Source organism: Galeopterus variegatus, unplaced genomic scaffold (assembly GCF_000696425.1).
Source record: "Galeopterus variegatus unplaced genomic scaffold, G_variegatus-3.0.2 Scaffold8343, whole genome shotgun sequence".
Classification (NCBI taxonomy): Eukaryota; Metazoa; Chordata; class Mammalia; order Dermoptera; family Cynocephalidae; genus Galeopterus; species Galeopterus variegatus.
Window position 1 is genome coordinate 18,820 of NW_007734454.1, and position 10,361 is coordinate 29,180.

The following is a 10,361-nucleotide window of genomic DNA, read 5'->3' on the forward strand; positions in this document are numbered from 1 at the left end:
ACAATGTAACAAGCTCTCATGTGTGATGAGAACCACATGACAGGAGAGGGTACAGGGAAAGAAAGCAGGGGTTGTGTTGTGATCACAGCTGTAAAAGCATGACCCAGAGCCTCAGTTTGTGGGTAAAGTTGGGCTGGGACCAAGACAAGGCACAAGAGAAGGTAGAAGGAAGGTAGATCTGGGCTAAGAAATCTGGGGCCACATTTTGGAGTGTTCTTTCACATTTGATAATTATATGTCAAGTAATTTTAGGAAAATAATAGAATATAGGCACGTCAAAAATGCAGAAGTTCCCACCTCAGTTCCTCACCACTTATAAGGACAGAGCTCTCCCACATGCAAATTTTCCTTCAAGCTCCTGGGTAAATGCAGACACTTGGGCAGTGGAAGCTCACAGGTCTGTCCTCAGACAGGGCTAAGGTCTCTGGGGAGGGCAGAGTTGAGATCTAATTGAAGATGAGACTGTGGGGTCTTCTCCTTTGCCTGGTGACAGCTTCCCAAGGTGAGTGTCTCAGATGTCACACATGTGTCTATGGTATGGTTGTGACTGCATGTGACTGACAGGTTCTGATTCTCCTTGTCCCCAGGTGTCCTGTCCGAGGTGCAGCTGCAGGTGTCGGGCCCAGGACTGGTGAAGCCCTCACAGACCCTCTCCCTCACCTGAACCGTCTCTGGATTCTCCATCACAACCAGTGGTTATGGTTGGGGCTGGATCCGCCAGCCCACGGAGAAGAGCCTTGAGTGGATGGGATACATTAGTTATGGTGGAAGCACATATTATAACCCGTCGCTCAAGAGCCGCACCTCCATCACCAGAAACACGTCCAAGAACCAGTTCTCCCTGCAGCTGAGCTCTGTGACCGACGAGGACACAGGCGTGTATTACTGTGCGAGAGACACAGTGACAGGAATTCCGCGTGAGCCCAGACACAAACCTCTCTGCAGGATGAAGGAGGGGACTGGGCTGCAGGGGGCGCTCAAGGCCCACCCAGCTCCTGTGCCCCATGGAGCAGGTGCAGAGAGGGGATGGGGGGCTCCTCTTGGGATCTGAGGTTTCCTCTGCTCTGCTGACTTCTGATGCCCCTCAGGGTCATTTCCTGCTTTGTTCTTTGCGACTCTAATTACCATGTTCTCACTGCAGGCAACACAGAGTGAAATAACTTTCCTCATTTGCAGATAAGGTGTTTCCATTCACTGGGACATTTCTTTTCTCAGGTTTGAATATGACCTGTTCTCTTTCCTGACATACAAATCATTGTAAGGTTTCTTATGTTCATCTGATCAACAATATTTTTCCCTAAAGGTTAGCTCAGTCCAGGCGCACAGTGTCCCTAAGTATCCTTTCCCTCAGTCATGCACACGTGCTGCCACATGGTTATGATCATCCCTCAGGAACTCTGTCCACGGGGTCCTTGTCCTCCCTGGGGCAGTTTGTCCTCTGGATCCTCATCCACACTGTGGACACTGATGTTCAGTATTTGTCCCACTCTCTGTCCATCCTCCAGTGTCCTGGATGGAGAAGCTGCTGCCTGAGGACCAGACACAGCTCTTCCACTTCTATGTGGAGGTATCAGGGTCACAAGCACAGAGAGAAATATCCACCAGAGCCCTGCTGGGTTGCATTCTGGGTGTGGCCTCTCAAAGCAGCCCTGGGAACTGTGTCCTAAGTTGTGTATCTCAGGTTCTGTGGGGCGATTCCCTGTGGATATTGAGAACCAGCTGGACAGAGCCCTGTTCCCTGCACACTCTCTGCTGTCCCACAGACATCATGGACACTTGCCCTAATACCATCCTCTGTCTACCATTGTTTAAATTCTCACTAGATCTGTTGTCCCTAGACACTCCGCTCCATGAGTCAAGAGCCCTGCTCAATTCTTACCAAGTCACCTCGTGTGCAGGTGCAGATGAGGGGCTCAGTAATGAGGCTGATCATCGAAGGTAGGGACCTCATGTGGTGCTGAGCAGGCACCCATGGCTGATGAATGTTTCATAAAAAGAGAAAATACCACATACAATGCAGGTGAGACAACAGCACAATGCAGGGAAGAAACATCGACAGGCTGGAGCCATTAATTAGAAACTCTGTCTCTGCAAAAGTCACTATAAAGAGGATGACAAGGCAAGCTATGGACTGGATAAAATGTCCCCGGTGTCCTTATTTGTGTCTCCTCTGTGGACTAGGTTTTCAGAGACTTCTTAAATAGTGTCTAAGGTACATGTGGTGTTGTAGTTTTTCCCTGTTAGTACACAGAACATCAGTAACTCTTCTTACATCTGTAAAAGAAGTGAAGTCACAGGGTGAACTCCTATCCCCAAATTGAAGATGCAGTCAGGAAGACACAGAGGGTCACACCTTGTCAGATCAGAACGTTGCGTGTAAGGTGTGGGTAATGTGGGTGGTAGGGGAAGCTCTGCACAGTCCTGTGATGAGTCTGTCCTTTAGGGAGCCGTGTCCTGGCTGTGATTTTCACAGCTGCTTCTCTCTTCATGATGCCCTTAGGTGAGACTGGAAGGCTCTCAGGGAACGGGATAGAGTTGGGTGTTTCTCTTCTCTGTGGTCAGTTATGCTCTGAAGAAGTAATAACCTCTTGGGATCAGATAAATTAGTTTCTCCTGAGGTTGACTTTCTGCAGAGCGTCCTGCTCTGGTGAATCTCACAATGGCTCCTTCCCCCTTTCTCTGCAGGGAGCAGGAGGATTCTTTTATGATATTTTCATTGAGAACCTCATCGCACCGCTGAGGTGGGGTTTAAAAGGTTGGGATCTCTAAGCCCGTCCCCCTGGGATGTACCTAACTCTCAGATTTCCCACCCTGAGTCTCCAGCAATCCTTCCCCTACAGCTCTGGTTTATCTTCCCCCATCCTAGACCACACAGAGGCTTCTGCTCATGAGTTTCTGATCAGACAAGCTGTGACCGTCTGTGTCTTCCTGACTACATCTTCAATTTGGGGACAGTAGTGTACCCTGTAACGTCACTTCTTTTAGATATGTAAGAAGAGATACTGATTTTCAGTCTGTTCAGTCATTTTCTTGTTGTCTGGATGGGAGTGATGGCGTCCAAGCTTCTTACGTGCGAGACCTGAAGCCAGACCCCTTATGTCGCACCTGAAGGTCAAGGACTGTGTGTGTGTCCTCATGATTGTTGCTTGTTTACATCCACTTGTCACATTGAAGGTGTCGAGTAGAAGTTGTGCTTGCAGCTGTGCTCACCTCGTTCATGAATCTGAGGGACGCCTTGATCCTTCACCAATGTGTGGTCTGAGAGAGGCTATTTCTCCTTCACATTTTTTATTAATGTTTTCTTAAATGGCACATCATAAATGTATTCAATTATGGGGAACTATGTGTTGCTTTGATAAATGTATATAATGTGGAATAATTAGGTCAAAGTGATCAACGTATTTATTACCTCATTTTGTTTTTGTGGTGAGACATTTGGAATTCACTCTTTGCTATTTTGAAATATATAATCTATTATTATTGGCTATACTTGCTGTGCTATTCAATTTATATCAAATATTCATTCCTTTCTGGATGGAAGGTGGATACGAGGAGTTGGTGGTCTCCGTCACTCTTGGAGGATCAGTCAGCTGAATTGAGAGTCCCAGGTGGTGGTGGTTGCAGCTTCCAAAACTTTAAACATTTCAAATCTCTCAATTTTTGTTGGTTTCGATTCATATGAGAAATCCTCTGTAATTCTTACCTTTATCATTTTATTTGTAAGCGTTTCTGAGCCTAACCACATTATGTATGTTCTGAACATGTAATTTTATAACACTTAACACCTTGGTCATGGGTGTCTATGTGTGTGTGTGTGTGTGTGTGTGTGTGTGGTGTGTGTGTGTGTACATATGTGTGTGTGTGTGTACGTGTACATATGTGCGTGTGTGCATGTGTGTGTGAACTTCATTTATTTTGCTTTTATTCATCCTGTTTGCTGCTCTGTGGCTTCCTGGATCTGCACTTTTGTGTCTGCCCTTTACTTACAAGTTTTTAATCAATGCTTTAGAGTTTTCAAATTCAAATCTTTAAGTAATTTGGTTAAATTTGTTCCCAGGAATTTAATTATTTTTTTTCTGTTCCTATTGTAAATAGAATTGTTTTACTGATGTATTTTTAGATAGTTCAATGTTAGTGTATAGAAAAACTACTGCTTTCTGTGTGCTGATTTTGTATGATGCAGTATTTCTAAGTATGTTTATTGGTTCTCACAGTTAACAGGTTGAGTCTTTAGGGTTTTTATATATGAGATCATTTTGTCAGCAAACATACAATTTTTATTATCCTTTCATAAGTGGTTGCCATTTATTTAGTTTTATTACCTTAATGCTCTGTCTAGACTTCCAGTTTTATGTTAAAAATAAGTGGTGAGAGAAGGTTTTATTGTCTTATTCTGACCATGTTTAACAAATGTAAACTTTCACTGTTAACCTTGCCATTAGCTGTGGGATTGTCATATATCAACATTAATATAGTGAAGGATAATACGTCTATCTCTAATTTGTTTAAATTGTTGTTATTAAAAAGATGTTGAAGGATGTCAAATCCTTTTTCTGCCTCTGTTGAGATGATTATAGGCTTTACCCCCTTCATTCTGTAATGGCATTTATCATATTTATTTTCTTGCTTCTTTTTTTTTTCCTTTTTGTCTTTTTTCATGACCGACAACGGATCGCAACCCTCAGTGTCGCGCCCGTACCGGACCGGGACCGGCAACGGGATCGCAACCCTCGGTGTTGCGCCCGCACCTTGCTCAGCCAGTGAGCAGCCGGTCTGTATGTGGGATCCGAACCCTCGGCGGGAGCACCATTGTGCTCCCAACCGGCGCACTGTAGCAGTGCACCACCGGGCCGGCCCTATTTTCTTGCTTCTTTTGAACCACCTGTGCATCCCATAGATAACTCTGAGTTAATCATGGTTCAGAATCTATTATAAAGCTAAAATAATCAAAGCAGTTTGGTGATGACATATACATAGACATGCAGACACATAGTGCAGAGAGCACAGAAATAAAACAAAACATTTATGTTCAACTGATTTTTAACAAAAGTGCCAAGAACACACAAGGAGAAGAGCAAAATCTCTTCAAAAATTTTGTTGGGAAATTGCATGTCCACATGCAAAAGAATGAAATTGCACCCTTACAAAAAAATCAACTCAAGGTGGAATAAAAGTTACATTTGAGTCCTGAAACTATGGCACTATTAGAGTGAAACATAGGGGAAAATCTCTACAACATTGGTCTGGGGAAAGCAGGAAGAACCCTAGAAGGTGACACAGGCCTGCTCTGGAGTGGCACAACTGACCCTCTGCCCACAGGGCCCAGCTCCTGGGGCAGGTGCAGAGCAAGTCTGTGAGTGAGAATGTTTTTTGTCATTGTTTGTTTTTTGTTTGTTTGTTTGTTTTCTTTTTTCTGTGTAGGTTTCTGCCTTTTCCTTTTCAATGCACAAATCTTATCTTCCTTTTCAATGAGCAAATCTTTGCCTTTACACCTACTCCACCATTCTACACTTGAATCTAAATTTTTCTTATATGCCACACTCTGAGAAAACAGGTCATTTACTCCAATCACTTTACCATTTTCTTATGTGGAATCTTATGATTTACACAGATGTAATGTATAGTCCCTGTTTTTTATCTGTACATCTTCTCCATTTCAAAGTCATTGTTTTTATTGTGATAAGCTAGGACTGTCTGCTGCATGAATTGCACCATCAGAAGTGAGCAATTTGGACATATATTTTAATACAATTTCACAACTTATAACTTCTTCTAGTTCAATTTAAATAAAAAGGACTAAAAGAAATAATCAACTGCAAACACAAACAATTTCAAATTGAGAAAGTAAGTGTTCCAAAAAGGGTGGGACAAGAATCCCAAAGACAGAAGCCGTGGGTCATGCAGTGTCATCACCAAACAGTAGAAATGTACCAGAACCCTGACACTGGCACCATATGCCCAATTGACATTCAGAGCTGCTGTGATCCATTGAGTCCCAGGTGAATGGGATGGTATATAGTCATCATACTGGACATGAATCACCAGAGTACATTGGGTAAAGGGAGGCAGGACATAGAGCGTGTCCATCTCACTGGTCTGCAGATGCAGGAGGAGCTGCACTTGAGAAAACGCCACCAAGGAGTCACCTGTGACTGGAAGCAAGTGATGAGATCATGAAACTCAAGACTGAGTCTGATGTGACAGTCAAGGCTGACGTTGGAAGTGCTGGGGCAGGAGTATGAACAGAGGATTTGTGAATGAGACTGAGGAAGATGGAGTTTTCTAGAAATTTCCATGGTAATATTTCTAATCTCATGTGGTTGTTCCAAAAGTGGAGGGAATTTCGTGTCTATATGTTTGCTTTGGTAACTGTCTCTGAGAAGTAGGATGTAGTAGAGGTCTCTCTGTCTCTCTATCTCTCCCCAAAAATACACACAAACACCCCCCACAAATGCACATACTCAAGTCTGTCTATCTGAGGAAAGTCTGGCTGTTCTGAAGGGAACCAACTCCAAGATTCTCCAGAAGCACAACTGTTTCATTGAAGTCACACATAAGGGATTTGTGTGCAGAGAGACTGAGGCCACTGTCTGACCTTCAGTTTCAAAGACCAGACATGGGAATGGAGCACGTGAAGGTCAAAAGGTCACGGACTTCTCCTTGAACCAGAAATCATTTGAAACATTTCTACATGTTCTGTGATGTCAAACTATGCATTCTCCATCTTCAGTTCTCTTAATATTTTTCTGGAGACCGGATGATGACCAGGCAGTGAGGCAAAGAAGAGTCTTTGAAGTCCTGTCTCCAAATTTCCTTTCAGCAGCAAAAGGTAAAACATTCAGCACAAGGGAAGGGTAGGTAGACACCCTCCTCTCTGCTCCCCCACTTATAACCTCAAGGACCTCCCTCATGCAAAGCAGACCCCAGTGTCAGGCTGAATGCCCAGCCCTGGGAGAAGCAACCCCAGTCTCCTTCCACCAGGAGCCCTTCATCAGAGCATGGAGGTCCTGGGGCTGCTCCTCTGCATGGAGGCCGCTCCCTGCTGTGAGTGTCTCTGGGACTTCTGGAAAGGGACTTGGGCATGGGGTTTCCATTGTGTTTGACTGATGGTGATGCTCCTTATCCCTAGGTTTATCATCCAAGTTGCAGCTGCAGGAAACAGGACTGTGCCTGGTGAAGCCCTCACAGAACCTGTTCCTCACTTGCACTATTTCTGGATTCTATTTAACCAGCTATGATGGGCACTGGATCCACCAGCCTCCAGAAAGGGGGCTGGAGTTGGGTCAGTGTGATATGAGGTGTGTGGAAGCACAACTCTTAAATCCCAAGTCGGCATCATGAGGGAAACCTCCAAGAGCCAACCTTATTTAACTGTGAGTGGCCTGAGATCCCAGGACACGACCCTGAACTATTGAGCAAGAAATACAGGGAGGGGAATTCAGTTCAAGCCCAGATACAAACAAACCTCTGCTGGAAGACAGGAGTGGACTTGGCGGTAGGAGGAGCTCAGTGCACACTTAGTACAGAATTTCCACTGAAGAGCAGGTGCAGAAGATAAACAGGGTTTCCTTTCAGTCCTTGCTCAATAGAAGTCTTTCTCAGGAACTCTTATTTTTTTTCTTCATTTGCTTTGTAGTTTCCTTTAAAATGTGGTTTCTGTTACCTTAAAACAATTAATGTAAAAGAGGAGTTGAATTTAATATTTTTTAATGGCATGTGATGGCACAATTTGCATAACATTGCATTTGCCATTTTAACCATTTTAAACTGTACAGTTCAGTGACACAATATTTTCACACGGTGTGTTAGCTATCGCCAGTGTCTAGTTACAGAACATTTTCATTGCCTCAAAAGTAAACCTCACATCCTACAAACAGTCAATTTTAACTCCTCTCTCTGAATGCCCCTAGAAGCCACTAATATAATTTCTGTCTCTATGGATTCACCTATTCTGCATATTTCATAAAAATGGAATTATATAATATGTGGTCTTTTGTGTCTGCTTCTTTTACGAGGTGTGATGTTTTCAAAGTTCATTCTTCTTGTCGCATGTGTCAGTACATCATTCATTTTTATAGGTGAACACTTCCCAATTCTATCAATTTACCACATTTGTTTATCAACACATCAATGACAGTTTTGAATTATTCACTTTTTAGCTACTGTGAATAGTGAACATTCATGGAAATTTCTTGCGGGCACCTCTTTTCAGTTATCTTGGCATATAAATAGGAGTGGAATTACTGGGTCATGTCGCAATTCTGCATTAAACTGTTTACTTAACTGCCAGAATCGTGGCCGCAGTAGTTCTACCATTTTGCCTGAACACCAGCTCCCTGTAATTTTTCCAGTGTCTACATATCCATGAGGATACTTGTTCTTTTCCTTTAAAAAATGGGGCCACCTTAGGGATCTGAAGTGCTACCTTGTGTTTTTATTTGTATTTTCCTGATAACTGATGACATTGACGATCTTTTCATTTGCTCTTCAGATATTTATCTTATTCACTTTTAAGGTGTATTCCATTCCTTTCCCCTTTTTAATTCATCATTTTATCCTTCTGTTGAAGGGTTATGAAATATCTTTATATATCACATTCTAGAAGGTAGAAAGGTGATGACCGCAGTCCCTGTGAATCGGAATTGTTTTTGCTGTGTCCACAGGACACCATAAGTGCCAACCATCAGGCAGCAGGCCTTTCCCTCCCAGCACGTCCTGGTGGTGTGAGAATCTGGAGTTCTCCATCCCTGCTGAACTCATACACCAGCAACAGTGAAAACTCTGCCTTGGTGGAAATAAAGACAGAAAGGGAACCCCCTAGGAAGCAGCCAGTGGAGAGAGCAGCAGGGAGAGGGGCAGGTGGAGAGGAAGCTGCTGCATCTGCAGGGAGACCTGGTCACCTCCTGACCTGCAGGTGTGGAGCTGAAGGGGACCCACAAAGCACAGGCTGTGAGAATGAATGTGGGTGCAGATCACAGTCAAGGCTCCAGGCTGCCTCCTGAGAGGTGTGCAAGGGGTCATGCCTGAACTGTGCTTCAAGGACTAAGAAACCCAGGTTGACATTGGAATGACAGTTACCAGCAGGGGAGTCAGGACTTGCAGTTTGCAGCCAATTATGATTACTGTTGTCTAAACAAGCCAAAAAGCTAAAACCAATATTTTCCAGTAACGTTGAACATGATTTATACTCTTATAATCACAAAAAGGTTCAGTAGAAGACCTTATATTCTTTTTTTGTAATGTAAAAATCATGGATGGACATCAGCTATGTTGTTGAGTTCAGAACTGCTTTGGTTATTTGAGGCCTTGTGCAGTTTAAAACATATTTTAGAATTTCTTTTCATTTATGTGTAAAAAATAGCAGTGGGATTTTGATAAAGATTGTGTTTAATGCTTGGCATAGTATAAAACTCATAATTACATTAATTCTTCAAATCTGTGAACACAGTTTTTTTTCCATCATTTGCATTATTTTTTCATCAATGCTTTAGAGTTTTCAGTATACATATTTTCACCTATTTGATTAAATTTTCCCCTAGAATTTAATTGTCCTGATGCTGTTGTGTCCCCCAGCAGCTCTTCAAATTATCCTACAAAGTCATGGCTACCAGAACAGCATAGTAATGGCTTAAAAGCAGACACATGGATTAATGGAACTGAATAGAGGGCTTGGAAACCAACCCACATGTTTACAGCCAACTGATCTTCAGTAATATCACAAGAACTTTATGAGGGGAGACGACAGCCTCTTCAAGAAATGGTGCTGGGAAATCTGGATATCCATGTGTGGAAAAAATGAAACTAGCACAAATATCAAGACCCCTCCCAGTCACCGTCATTGTAGAGTTCAAATCTCAAAATGGTATTCATAGATCATGGTGTCCTCATGATCATATGTTCCTTTCAATATGTCCAATTAATAAATTCATGCAGTTAAGACATTTAGATTTTACATTTTTGTGGGATACAGAGTTGAATAGCAATACATGTGCACAGTGTGTGATGATCACATCAGGGTAATTAGCACATTCATCATCACAAAACAGAATCATTTGTTTGTGATGAGGACGTTCTATCTCCCCATGACGTTCTATCTCCCCGCTTCCAGCCAGTGGATGGCAAGCAGCAAATGAATGTTAATCACAGAGGCCTAGCTCAGATGTGCACACACAGGACATACTTTTTTCTATCCACTAACCAACCACTCACTAAACCCCATCCCCTTCCTGCCTCTCATAACCACAAGTCAGTGCTCTCCATCTGAAATTTAACATTATTATTATTGTTCCTCTTTCCTTCCTTCCTTCCTTCCTTCCTTCCTTCCTTCCTTCCTTCCTTCCTTCCTTCCTTCCTTCCTTCCT

At 43.0% G+C, this 10,361-nt stretch overlaps 2 pseudogenes; both read left to right on the top strand.

Moving 5' to 3' along the window:
* The first annotated feature begins 456 nt into the window (after nucleotides 1-456).
* Nucleotides 457-6,499, top strand: LOC103608364 (annotated as a pseudogene).
* Nucleotides 6,500-6,998: 499 nt separating this feature from the next.
* LOC103608365 overlaps nucleotides 6,999-10,361 on the top strand; it is a 24,853-nt pseudogene continuing 21,490 nt past the window's right edge.